The following is a 14575-nucleotide window of genomic DNA, read 5'->3' on the forward strand; positions in this document are numbered from 1 at the left end:
GCATTTATCTCGCAAACTTCAGTGTTGTGGCAAAGCTTTCTGTCCACGTATCTTTCCTGGCCTCGAGGATCAGCCCAAGTATCTGTTCCCTCTGCACACAGAGCAAGCACTCAGGGGATATTTGATAGATGAGTAATGGCTACCATTTGGGGGATGCCTATTTAGTGTGTCATGCCCTTGCATTTATCTCATTCCATCCTTACCTAGATTCCATAAGATAGTGAGCTAGGACAGACCCTCACACATGGTAGATGCTCCGTAGGTGTTGGCCCAGATAATTTGACAAAGGAAGAGATTGTCTCTTCTAATCTTTCTAGCAGGTTTATATTTTTGTCAAAGATTCCTGGCTGTGAGTACAACCTCCCCTAGGGTGTTCCCAGTAACCAGCCCTTGTTTCTGGGCTTGATGGGGTGAAGCTCCCACCAACTTTGCCTTAGGGACCTAGCCATTTGCCTGGTGGCCAGAGCCTGGGCTTGTCCAGCACCCACATTACCATGACTGGAGAGAAACCACCCTGGCCCTCTGTGCAGGGTGAAGCCTGGGGGCTGTATTTGGGGGAGGCTCCCTTCCTCACAGTGGTGTGAGCCACAGGGGGAGCTCTGGCCTGGCCTGGCTCCCCATCAGCGTGCTGACTGAGCTTAAGCAAATCTTTTGAATGTTGAAGTTGTGTGTGTGTGTGTATGTTGTTGTTGTTGTTGTTTTTCTTTTTCTGAGACAGGATCTCTGTTACTCAGGCTGGAGTGCAGTGGCACAATCTCCATTCACTGCAACCTCCACCTCTCGGGCTCAAGCAATCCTCCCACCTTAGCCTCCCAAGTAGCTGGGACCACAGGCACACACCACCATGCCCAACTAATTTATATATATATATTTTTTAGAGACGAGGTTTCACCATGTTGCCCAGGCTGGTCTCGAACTCCTGGGCTCAAGCGATCTGCCCACCTCAGCCTCCCAAAGTGTTGGGATTACAGGCATGAGCCACCACACCCAGCCGAAGTTTGTTTTTAACTGCTTTTTTGAGGTATAATTTCATTCAATAAACTGCACATATTTAAAGTGTAAACTTTTTTTTTTTGCTATCTCCTACCTAAAGAATAAAGTGTATAATTAAGATACATATATATCTAACACACACACACACACTCATGAAACCATCACCACAATCAAGATAGTGACGGTATTAATTACCTAAAAAGTTTCCTGGCACCTCTTGGTAATCCCTCCCACCCTCTCCTTGCCCCCAAGTAACCACTGATCTGTTTACTGTCACTATTGATTAGTTTGCATTTTCTGGAGTTTTATATAAATGCAATCACACAGTGTGCTCTCATTTTTGTCTAGCTTTTTCATTCAGCACAATTATTTTGAAATGTTATCTTTTTATCACTGAGTAGTAAGTATTCCGTTGAATGAATATACTAGAAGGTGTGATTCATTCCTCTGTTGAAGGACATTTGTTTCCAGTTTTTTAAACTGCTCTGGTGCTATCAAGCTTTCCAAGGGCCCTACAGGGCACAAGGGGAAGTCTCAGTGAGCTGGCCTCTTCCAAACCAACACACCCAAACCCAAACCAAGGCCGCTTAACTCAATTTTATTTGCATCTTTTATTTATTTATTTATTTTTATTTATTTATTTATTTTGAGACGGAGTCTCGCTCTGTCGCCCAGGCTGGTGTGCAGTGGCGCCATTCTCCTGCCTCAGCCTCCGGAGTAGCTGGAACTACAGGCGCCCGCCACCACGCCCGGCTAATTTTTTGTATTTTTAGTAGACACGGGGTTTCTCCGTGATAGCCAGGATGATCTCGATCTCCTGACCTCGTGATCCGCCTGCCCCGGCCTCCTGAAGTGCTGGGATTACAGGCATGAGCCACCGCGCCCGGCCCTTATTTGTATCTTTTAATTTATTTTTATTTTTCAGAGATGGGGCCTTGCTCTGTGGCCCAGGCTGGAATGCAGTGGTGCAATTACAGCTCACTGCAGCCTTGAACTCCTGGGTTCAAGTGATCATCCCGCCTTGGCCTCCCAAAGAGCTGGGATTACAGACGTGACCACTGTGCCTGGCCCAACTCACAATTTTATCTACTGGGCTTCCTCCTATAGCCCCAGTGGTACTAAGCCACATTCTGGACTTCAGCAGATCCAGATTTAAATTCCTTCACCACTTAAAAACTGTGTGACCTTGGGAAAGTTCCTGATTCTTTTGTGCAACCCAGTTTCCTTATCTGGAAAATGGAGGTCATAACAATACTCTAACCATTGTGAGAATTAAAGATCTTCATGTGCCTCATTCTTGATAATGACATTCCACAAATAAAACTTTCTGTTTGGCCAAAAATTTTCACAATTACATGACTTGAAGTTTGGAAACTGAAGTCTGAAAAATTTCAGATCTAGATTCTTTCAACTCTGGCAGATTAAGAAAAGTAAAATGGAACCTCAAGATTGTGCCGTGTGGGAGGTGAATGGTTGTTCAGGTCACCGCCCTCTCCATGACATTCGCCTTTAATTAGTGCCAGTCTCTAAAAGACCCAAGTCTGTAATTTCTTGGGAGTGCCCATCAGAGCTTCTTTTAGATTTCTATGTCTTTAAGGGCTGTGGCCACTTAGTTTAAGAAGACAAGTTTTCTAATCTGCTTCTTCGGAGAATTTCGAAAGTCTTCATGTCCCTAGGTAAATCTCATGACTACTGACTAGGGCCTTGCAATAAAATCAAAGCCTCTAAAAATAAGGATGTCACCTCCCATTTGTCTGTTTATCGTGGGCTCCAAGGATCTTAATCCTTTTAGAATCATAAATCCCCGGATGCCTAGAAGCAGGCTGTATGTTGGATAAGAATGCTGGCTCTGCAGATAAACAGACTGTTTACCAGATGTGTGAGCTTGAACAAATAGCTTAACTGTACAGGACAAATTAGCTGGGCATGGTGGTAGGTGCCTATAGTCTCAGCTGCTAGGGAGGCCGAGGCAGGAGGATCACTTGAGCACAGGAGGTCACGGCTGCAGTGAAGTATGATCACACCACTGCACTCCAGCCTGTGTGACAAAGCAAGACACCATCTCTGAAAAATAAATAAATAGAACTGTCCAGGACCTCGGTTTTCACACCTGTAAGGTGAGAGTAACCTTCTTAGGGTGAAGTGAGATGACACGTGCACATAGAAGGTGCTCAGTTTCGCTATTGTTATTATCATTATTATCATTGTAGGATCTCAGGAACAGATGTCCCAATGCCCTCCTTCTGATGGGTGGTCCGTGAGCCTTCCTTCACCTGCACAGCAGCCCTGCCCCTGAAAGGGAGCACTGCGAGCTGCTGGCTCTACAGCTCTGCCAGGGGAAGTTCTGATGTTGAACCCACCCTTATTTATCTCCCTGGCAGTTCTCTGGACTGGGGCTGGGTTTGTCTTGATATGTGGGGCATCAGCCTAGCCCTTCCCTATGGTGGTTCCTCAGAGGCAGGTCTTTCCCTTTGTCCTCCCTACTACTCCCTTTCTGCTCTACCTCCCAAGGCAGATCCCAAATCCCCTCCCTCAGCCATTCCTTGGAGACAGACTTTTGAATGAGCATGACCATCTGGTCACCAGTCCCTTTGTTGGTGCCTTTTTGAGAGTGGAAGCTGAGAAAACATGGAAAAGCCAAACCATTCTGGGCCTCCGCTGATCCTATGCCAGCTCACAGGGTTCCTGACTCAGTAAGGAGAGAGCTTACTGCTGGAAGTTACTGAAGGATGGCTGGAGGTGAAAGGTTAAGGCTGGGAGCACAGCCTGGAATCACACAGAGGGAACCTAGGTGGGCTACTCCCTCTGTTCTTATCTGGAGAATGTGGCTCTGGATGGTACCTACATTGGAAGTAATGCAAATAAAGCACCCAGCATGGTAGGAGCTCAACAAAGCCTGTCTTCTCTGTTGTGTTTTTGTTTTGAGACAGGGTCCCACCCCGTCACCCAGGCTGCAGTGCAGTGGTGTGATCATGGCTCACTCATTACATCCTTTACCTCCTGGGCTCAAGTGATCTTCCTATCTCAACCTCCCAAATAGCTGGGACCATAGGTGCATGCCATCACACCTGGCTAATTTTAAATTTTTTTTATGGAGATGGGGTCTTACTTATGTTATCCGGGCTGGTCTCAAACTCCTGGGCTCAAGCAATCCTCCCACCTCAGCTTCTCAAAGTGCTAGGATTACAGGCGTCAGTCACCGCACCTGGCCTGGCTTCTCCATTTTACACCTTTGAGAATGTGTCCCTGGATCTTACAACTTTGTAAAAGGACTGAGCCTGCTAGGACAGGCTACTTCCAACATCAAGCCTGGCCCCTACGCTTTCCTCAGTCACTGCCCCTTCCGGAGTCCAATTTGGTGACAACCCTCACTGAAGCACTGGTTTGTGGGTATATGACTTCTCTTTTACCAAAACAGAAGCTGTGCCTCTCCCTATGTTCCTACTAATTAGAGAGGCCACTAAAGCCATTGAGATGGCAAGGAGGGCTGGAGGTGGAAGGTTAAGGCTAGAAGAACAGCCCAGAGTCTCCAAAAGCTCAAATTCACCACGCCCTACCACCCACTACCCTGACAGCTGAGAAACCCTCCTACTGCCACCTCGAGCCTCTGCCTCTGCCTCAGACCAAACCTCCAGAGATGTCAGGGGCCTTGGGAATTCCAGAGTGTTAGAACTGGACAGTCCTTTTGAAATCAAAAGTCCTACTGCCTCATTTTTTTGTTGTTATTAATGCAAATACCTAATTTACTACGATATTACAGGATAACTGTAAAAAATTAAAATAATTTTACTTGTGTGACACCCTCCCCCATCGTCTCCATATGACAAAGAAAATTCTCTCTTACAGTTTGGAGTATATCCTTTGTAGGCTTCTGTAAATATATACAATATAAGTAAAGCTAAATGGTGATATGTGGTAGTGTTTCATATAACTCAGTTTCCAGAGTTAGACTAGCTCCATATTTTATTAACAAGTTATGTAACCCGTGTAGCCCATTGTTTTCTTAACAGTAAATTGAGGATAATAGCATTTACATCATAGGGTATTTCTCAGAATTAAATGAGCTAATCCAGGGAAATCATTTTGCACGGAGGGTAGCATACTGTAAGCACTCAATAAGTGCTAACTAACCATTTTATTAGTATTGATGTTTTATTACCTACTTCTTTCACTAACTGAATAGTTAATGGACACATTTGCATATTAAATTTTGTTTCATTTCAGAGCAACATTGATCCCCTCTTTTTAAAAAAATAACTTTTAATAATTTTTTTTTTTTTTTGTAGAGATGAGGGGTCTCACCATGTTACCCAGGCCAGTCTTGAACTCCTGGGCTCAGGCAATTCTCCCACCATGTCCTCCCAAAGTGCTGGGATTATAGGTGTGAGCCCCTGCACTCAGCAAATTTTATTTTGGAATAATATTAGATTTACAGAAAACTTGGAAAGATAGTACAGAGTTTCCATAGATCCTTCACTTAGCTTCCTCTGATGTTAGTGTGTTATATAACTATGCCATATTTGTCAAACCTAAGATCTAATTGGTACATTGGTACCAAAGCTCCTTGGCACATTATTTTTTGTTGTGTTTGAGATGGAGTCTCACTCTGTTGCCCAGGCTGGAATGCAGTAGAGTGATCTTGGCTCAACTGCAACCTCTGCCTCCCAGGTACAAGCAATTCTCCTGCCTCAGCCTGCCTGGCTAATTTTTTTTTTTTTTTTTTTTTAAGACGGAGTCTTGCTCTGTCACCAGGCTGCAGTGCAGTGGCACTATCTCGGCTCACTGCAACTTCCGCCTCCCTGGTTCAGGCTATTCTCCTGCCTTAGCCTCCCGAGTAGATGAGATTATAGGCACACACCACCACGCTCAGCTAATTTTTGTATTTTTAGTAGGGACAGGGTTTCACCATGTTGGCCAGGATGGTCTTGATCTCCTGACCTTGTGATCCGCCCACCTCGGCCTCCCAAAGTGCTAGGATTACAGGCATGAGCCACCGCACCCAACCTAATTTTTGTATTTTTAGTAGAGATGAGGCTTTGCCATGTTGGCCAGGCTGGAATCGAACTCCTGACCTCAGGTGATCCGCCCATCTCGGCCTCCTAAAGTGCTGGGATGACAGGCGTGAGCCACTGCTTGGCCGGTACAGTGTTAACTGGACTCCAGATGTTATTTGGATTTTACCAGCTTTCTCATAAATGCTCTCTTTCTGGACACAGATCCAATCCAGGGTACCACATTGCCTTTAGTCGTCAGGTCTCCTTCATCTCCTCTGATCTTTGAGAGTTTAGCAATCATTTCTTGTTTTTCATGACTTTAATAGTTATGAAGACTATTGGCCAAGTATTATATAGCCTGTCCCTCTAATTTGGTTTGTCTGGCGTGTTGTTTATGATTAAACTGGAGTTGGGGGAGGAATATACACAGAGGTAAACTCCCCATCTTATTTCATTGTCTCGGGGGGCGCATAGATACTGACATGATCTATTACTGATGATGTTAGGGTTCCTGGCAAACTCCTGGCCATGAGGTTCCTGGAAAACTCTCAAAGATCAGAGAAGATTAAGAAGACCTGATGACTAAACCCGATGTGGTACACTGGATTGGATCTGTGTCCAGAAACTTACCATTTTTCCCTTTTCACTCTCTATTCTCAGGAAGCAAGTCACTAAGTCCAGCCATATTCAAGGGTGTGTATGGAAATAAACACCACTCCCTGGAGGGAGAAATATGTTGTCTGGAATTCTAAGAAGATTTGTCCCTTCTTGTCCATTTAAGTGACTGGAAAGTATTTATTAGCTAAAAAAGTACTGATTTTAGTGGCTGGAAAGCATTCCACTGTGCAAATGCACCTTAATTTGTTTAGCTAATTTATACAGAGTGGTGCATGCATATAGTTCACCGGCACTACACGTCAATTCCAACCTCTTTCCTGTGTGCTTTCCCACATGTGAGGCTGGAAGGCCAAACCCCACGTGAACCTAATTTCCTGGTAGTTAAGTTTCTCATTGAGAATTAGGTTTCACTGGCCGGGCGCAGTGGTTCACGCCTGTAATCCTAGCACTTTGGGAGGCCGAGGCAGGTGGATTGCCTGAGTTCAGGAGTTTGAGACTAGCCCGGGCAACACGGTGAAATCCTGTCTTTACTAAAATACAAAAAATCAGCTGGGCATGTGGGCATAAGCCTGTAATCCCAGCTACTCGGGAAGCTGAGACAGGAGAATCGCTTGAACCCAGGAGACAGAGATTGCAGTGAGCCGAGATCGCACCACTGCATTCCAGCCTGGGTGACAGAGTGGAACTCCATCTCAAAAAAAAAAAAAAATTAGGTTTCATTGATTAGGTTCACTCCTGCTAGATTTGGAAGTGGAAATCAGGAAGAGCCATTGTCCCACAGATTTTGGCTGTTCCAGCCCAGCATGGAGACATTGGTTATTTGGCAGCAGTGTTCCCGTGTCTAGTCACTAGTTTCGTAGGTGTTGAGAGGTGCTGGTGGCTGTGGCTTCCTGACCCCTTGGATCACAGCCATGGCAGTGCCTACTTGAACTTCATAGTCCAGCAGCCACCCTCTGCTTCCCTGCCCTCCTGATGGGGCAGTGTGGCTGCCCCTCTGGTAGCCAGTTCACCTGCACTGCTCTGAGAATCATAATGCTGGAAGCTCAGCCTCAGCCCCTTCCTCCAGCCCTTCCAGTCATTTTGTAAGCACCTGAGGAAGTCCCTTTCTGAGCTCAGGTGGTGCCTGTGCCCCACAACTGAACTCAGCTTCCTCTGATGTTAATGTGTTATATAACTATGCCATATTTGTCAAAACTAAGGTCTAATTGGTACATTGGTACCAAAGCTCCTTGGCACATTGTTTTTTGTTTTGTTTGAGATGGATTCTCACTCTGTATAGAATGATCTATTAATAGATGGATAGAATGATCTATTAATAGGTTGTTTCCAGAACTTATTAAAGTGTATATGGTCTGGTATCGGTAACTCAGTATTTCCTAGGAATAAAATCCTACAAGTGGAACTGTTAGAGCCCTTTCACTGTGCATATGGCTAAAGTGAAGCAACAGAGAAGTGCAGGTACTTGTCTGAGTTCACACAGGGAAATGGGAGCAGCTTGGGGTGCTCTTTCCATTAATTGATGCTGCTTTGTCATGGTCATTAAACACCACAGGTCTGGAGTTTTTCAGGTGAAAAGGACCAACTCACATTTATTCAAATAACTTGTGACAGAGACTGCTAATTTTCTATTCAAAAGTCTTTTGGCCGGGCACGGTGGCTTATGCCTGTAATCCCAGCACTTCGGGAGGCCGAGGTGGGCGGATCACCTGAGGTCGGGAGTTCAAGACCAGCCTGACCAACATGGAGAAACCCTGTCTCTACTAAAAATACAAAATTAGCTGGGTGTGGTGGTGCATGCCTATAATCCCTGCTACTTGGGAGGTAAGGCAGGAGAATCGCTTGAACCTGGGAGGTGGAGGTTGTAGTGAGCCAAGATCGCGCCATTGCACTCCAGCCTGGGCAACAAGAGCGAGACTCCATCTCAAAAAAGAAGAAAGAAAGAAAGAAAAAAGAAGGAAGGAAGGAAAGAAAGAAAGAAGAAAGAAAGAAAGAAAGAAAGAAAGAAAGAAAGAAAGAAAGAAAGAAAAAAAGAAAGAGAAAGGAAGAAGAAGGAAGGAAAGAAAGAAAGAGAAAGAAAGAAAGGAAGGAAGGAAGAGAGAGAGAGAAAGAAAGAGAAAGAAAGAAAGAAAGAAAGAAAGAAAGAAAGAGAAAGAAAGAAAGAGAAAGAAAGAAAGAGAGAAAGAAAGAAAAAGAAAGAGAAAGAGAAAGAAAGAAAGAAAGAAAGAAAGAAAGAAAGAAAGAAAGAAAGAAAGAAAGAAAAAGAAAGCCTTTCATCCCCTTTTCCTTAGTAATTTATGGCTGGGCACATTGCAACCTAAAATAAAGATGACATTCCCTAGGTTCCTTTGCTCCTAAGTGTGACATATAACTAAGTTCTGGCTAAAAGATGCAAAGAGATTCCAGAAAGACTCCTGAAAATGAGCTGATGCAATTAGAAGGCCCTCACCATTCTTTATTCTTCCTCCTGCCTGAAAGAAGGATGTAATCTAGTAGCCATATCGGACCATGATGTCACCTTCCTTAGCACTTGCAGCCATGGGCTAAGGATAGTACCTGGGTCTCCAAAGATTATTATTATTATTATTAATTTATTATTTTTTAGAGATGGGGGTCTCACTCTGCTGCCCAGGCCAAAGTGCAGTGCTGAGGGCATAGCTCACTGCAACCTCAAACTCTTGGGCTCAAGCGATCCTCTTGCCTCAGCCTTTAGAGTAGCTGAGACTACAGGTATGCACCATGGCGCTTAGCTAGAAGATGATGGATTCTATACATGAGCCTCAAACTATTTCCAGATTTTGTTTCTATGTGAGAATGAAATAATCTTCATTTTTGTTACAGCTACTGTTATTTTGAGCTTACTGGTATATACATACAGCTGAACCTAACACTAACTGATACATAAGCTTGTGCTTCCCTGATTTCTTCCACCCACCTGCCATATGCTTGCTTTCATTTGCCCATAATACCAAGATACGCAGGCCTGAAGTCAAGACTGGGATCTGCAGCAGTTGTTTTCACAAGGTCCTGTTTTTTGGGGGTGTGTGTGTGTGAGTGTGTGTGTGTGTGTATGTATGTGTGTGTGTTTGTGTGTGTGATCTTGAGCCACTTTAACCCCCTGGGTCTCAGTTTCCACAACTTTAAAAGGAAGGGGCTAGGCTGGACATGATGGCTGATGCCTGTAATCCCAACACTTCGGGAGGCCAAGGCAGAAGGATTGCTTGAGGCCAGGAGTTCAAGACCAGCCTGGGCAGCATAGTGAGACCCCAACTCTAAAAAAATTTTAAAAGTTAGCCAGGTGGTGGCACTTGCCTGTAGTCCTAGCTACTCAGGAGGCTGAGGTGAGAGGATTGCTTGAACCCAGGAGACTGAGGCTGCAGGAAACTATGATCACACCACTGCACTCAGCCTGGGTGACAGAGTGAGACCTTGTCTCAATAATAATAATAATAATAAAACAAATAAAAGGAAGGGGTTGGTCTAGATCAAAGATTGGCACACGACAACCTGCAGGCCAAATCAAGCCACCATCTGTTTTTGTAAATAAAGTTTTATTGAAACATAGTCATATTCATTTATGTATTATCTATGGCTGCTTCCACACTATAACAGCTGAGTTGGAGAATGGCAATGAAGACCATATGGCCCACATAGCCTGGAATGTTTACTATTTTGCCCTTTTCAGAAGAAAATTGTCTATCCATTGTTGCAGGAAGTCATGGACCCCGAACGGAGAGACCAGCTGAAGCTGCAGCAGAACATAAATTGTGAAGATTTAATGGACATTTATCAGTTCCCAAATTAATACTTTTATAATTTCTTATGCCTGTCTTTACTGCAGGCTCTGAACATAAATTGTGAAGATTTCATGGACATTTATCACTTCCCCAATCAATACTCTTATAATTTCTTATGCCTGTCTTTAATCTCTTAATCCCATCATCTCTGTAAGCTGAGGATGTATGTCAGCTCCGGACCCTGTGATGATTGCGTTAACTGTATAAATTGTTTGTAAAATGTGTTTGAACAATATGAAATCAGTGCACCCTGAAAAAGAACAGAATAACAGCGATTTTCAGGGAACAAGGGAGATAACCATAAGGTTTGACTGCCTGCGGGGTCGGGCAGAATAGAGCCATATTTTTCTTCTTGCAGAAAGCCTATAGATGGATGTGCAAGTAGGAGAAATATCGCTGAATTCCTTTCCCAGCAAGGAATGTTAATAATTGATAGCCCTGGGGAGGGAATGCATTCCTGGGGGTAGGTCTATGAACGGCCGCTCTGGGAATGTCTATCTTATGTGGTTGAGATAAGGACTGAATTATGCCCTGGTCTCCTGCAGTGCCCTCAGGCTTGCTAGGATTGGGAAATTCCAGCCTGGTGAATTCTAGTCAGACTAGTTGTCTACTCTCGAACCCTGTTTCCTGTTAAGATGTTTATCAAGACAGTGCGTGCACAGTGGAACATGGACTCTCATCAGTAATTAATTCTAATTTTGCCCTTGCCTTGTGATCTTTTATTGCCCTTTGAAGCATGTGATCCTTGTGACCTACTCCCTGTTCGTACATCCCCTCCCTTTCTAAAATCCCTAATAAAAACTTGCTGGTTTTGCAGCTCAGGGTCGCCATCACAGTCCTACCAATATGTGATGACACCCCCCCGGAGGCCCAGCTGTAAAATTTCTTTGTACTCTTTCTCTTTATTTCTCAGACTGGCTGACACTTAGGGAAAATATAAAGAACATACATTGAAATATTGGGGGCTGGTTCCCCCAATAATCCATGGTCTTGATCAGTGATTTCAAACTGTTCTCCAGAGACCTAAGGCTCTGTGAAGTTACCTCAGGGAAAAGGGAGGAACTGAGAGTGGGGCTCCAACCCCTGGCATCTTCCTACCAAGACTACACCTCTTGTTTGTTGAAATTAACTAGCTGAGGCCAGGCACAGTGGCTCATGCCTATAATCCCAGCATTTTGGGAGGCCGAGGCGGCGGATCACCTGAGGTCAAGAATTCGAGACCAGCCTGGCCAACATGGTGAAACCCCATCTCTACTAAAAATACAAAAATTAGCTGGGCGTGGTGGTGTGTGCCTATAATCCCAGCTACTCCAGAGGCTGAGACAGGAGAATAGCTTGAACTCGGGAGGCAGAGGATGCAGTGAGCCAAGATCACACCACTGCACTCCAGCCTGGGCAACAAAGAGTGAAACTCTGTCTCAAAAAAAAAAAAAAAAAAAAGAAATTAACTAGCTGGATTTTATTTAAACATTTTGTTATGGAAGTTTCCAAAAATATCTGAAAGTAAAGCGAATAATATCATGAACCCCATACACTCATCTCCCAGCTTCAAGAATTACCAAGTCATAGCCGGTTTTGGTGCATCTTCCACTGCCTGCCCCCACCCCGCACAGGGTTATTCTGAAACAAACACCAGCATCATTTCATTTTATTATTGTATTTCTTGTTTCTTTTCTTTTTTTTTTTTTTTTTTTTTGAGATGGAGTCTTGCTCTGTTGCTCAGGCTGGAGTGCAGTGGTGCAATCTTGGCTGACTGCAACCTCTGCCTGCTGGGTTCAAGCAATTCTCCTGCCTCAACCTCCTGAGTAGCTGAGGCTACCAGCGCGCACCACCACACCCGGCTAATTTTTGTATTATTGTATTTCTTCTAAGAGATAGGATTAAAAAAAAAAAACCTATCCGTCGTGACACCTAAAAGTTAATACAAATTTCTTAATATCATAAAATATCCAGTGTTCAAATTTCCTCTATTGTTATTTATTTATTCTTTTCTTAAGCCTTTGGTTTGTTCAAATCAGGATGCAAACAAAGTCCATACATTGTATTTGGTTGATGTTTCTTAAGTCTTTTAGTCTGCAGCAACCCTACTCCTGCCCTTTTTTGTTTTTCTCCTTGCAAATTATCTGTTGAGGAAGTTGGGTCTTCTGTGCAGGAGGGTCTTCTGTAATTCCAGATTTTACTGAGTGCACCCCATAGTGCAATGTGTTCCTTAGTCCCCACAAGTTCCTGTAAAATGGTGGTTAGGTTTATACTTCATCAGAACCACCTTTGATTTTTTGCTGACAATCTTTCATAGATGGTGCTGTGAAATCCTCTTATATCATATCAGGCAGCACATAATATCTGCTTGTCTTTCTGTGTGTAATATCAAGATGGATGGATGGATTCAGATGTTGTCAGCCTAGCTCATCCATTATAAACTCCCCATCAGCTCTTCAACTCATGATTTTAGCAGACATTGATGATTATTGTTGCACCCACTATTTTTTTAATCACAAAAGTCATATATGTAGGCTGAGCATGGTGACTCACGCCTGTAATCCCAGCACTTTGGGAGGCTGAGACGGGTGAATCACTTGAGGCCAGAAGTTTGAGACCAGCCTGGTCAACATGGTGAAACCCCATCTCTACTAAAACTACAAAAATTAGCTGGGTGTGGTGGCACACACCTGTAATCCCAGCTACTCGAGAGGCTGAGGCACAAGAATCTCTTGAACCTGGCAGGCAGAGGCTGCAGTGAGCCAAGACTGTACCATTGCACTCCAGCCTGGGTGACACAGTAAGCCTCTGTCTCAAAAAAAAAAAAAAAAAGAGAAAAAGTCATATATATAAAATTGTAAAAAAAAAAAAACAAACCCAAATATCCATCCAAAGGAGACTGAAAAGATAAAAGCGGTAATTATATCACACTATATTTATACATCAGGCAATATAGCAGTCAGAAATTAAAATCTAAATCTATCATTCAGGGGAGGCATACATATGTGTTAAAAGTACAAAAATATGTATAGGAATGATAAACTTCAAATGTAAGGTATTGTTTACTTCTTTTTGTATAGGAGAATGAGGAATAGGACTGGGTTTCAATTATACATATGATTCAATTATATATATATATATATATATATACACATACATACATACACACACACACATTTTGTTTATTAACAGAGGTCTGTATGAACTATTTATTGCAAAATGTTAAGATTTGTCAAAGCCAGGAGGTGTTAACTTTGTTATCTCTACAGTTTCTTTGTATGTTTAACATATTTTATAATTTTTAAAAAAGGACTTGATATATAAACACGGAAAATATTGCCAACTCAAGAGGATGCATAATAAAAAATACATTCTGTTCATTTCAGACCCGTGGTTCTCCTCCTCAGAGACACTGATTATTACCCATTTCATATGCATCTTTCATGAATTGTCTATGCAAATGAAAGACTTAATACCCAAAAGAGCTGCTCCTCTCAGAATAACCACTTTAAAACATTTTTCATTTTTCGGGACTTGCTCCATTGCCTAGGTGCAGTGATACAATCATAGCTCACTGCAGCCTCAAACTCCTGGGCTCAAGCAATCCTCCCACCTCAGCCTCCTGCGTATTTGGGACTACAGGTACATACCATGCCCAGCTAATTCAGAAAAACCATGAGCCATCTTTAGACACATGGACATCTGACTGCACCCACCCATGTGGGAGGCAGCCTGTAGACTGAGGCCTTCCATTTGGAGAGTCCACTTTGTGAGCTTTTATTTTGGAGACTCACTGGAAACCAGTCTTTGTTTTCCCTGTCAATGGACCTGAAGCTATCTGGTTAGTCTTTTCTTTTCTTTTCTTTTCTTTTCTTTTCTTTTCTTTTCTTTTCTTTTCTTTTCTTGTTTGAGATGGAGTCTCGCTCTGTCACTCAGGCTTGAGTGCAGTGGTGCGATCTCGGCTCACTGCAACCTCTACCTCCTGGGTTCAAGCCTCCCAAATAGCTGGGATTTCAGGTGCCTGCCACCATGCTTGGCTAATTTTTTTTTTTTGTAGTGACGGGGTTTCACCATGTTAGCCAGACTGGTCTCGAACTCCTGACCTCAGGTGATCTGCCCGCCTCGGCCTCCCAAAGTACTAGCATTACAGGCATGAGCCACCACGTCCGGCCTGGTTAGTCTTTTCTGACTGGTGAT

General features: G+C 43.6%; 1 protein-coding gene across 3 annotated transcripts in view; it reads left to right on the forward strand.

Moving 5' to 3' along the window:
• The window catches only part of ATOX1 (antioxidant 1 copper chaperone), a 58166-nt gene that overhangs the window by 18782 nt on the left and 24809 nt on the right, over positions 1–14575 (forward strand). Inside the window, exon 4 of one of the 3 annotated variants that reach the window (XM_063643162.1) lies at positions 10315–11285. The exons of 1 other annotated variant lie outside the window; for it this stretch is intronic. The gene's annotated coding sequence lies outside the window, so the exon portion shown is untranslated. Of the gene's footprint in view, positions 1–10214; positions 11286–14575 lie in introns of those variants that run through there. One more of the 3 variants, XM_063643160.1, reaches the window with a different exon arrangement.

Source organism: Symphalangus syndactylus, chromosome 7 (assembly GCF_028878055.3).
Source record: "Symphalangus syndactylus isolate Jambi chromosome 7, NHGRI_mSymSyn1-v2.1_pri, whole genome shotgun sequence".
In the NCBI taxonomy this organism is placed as follows: Eukaryota; Metazoa; Chordata; class Mammalia; order Primates; family Hylobatidae; genus Symphalangus; species Symphalangus syndactylus.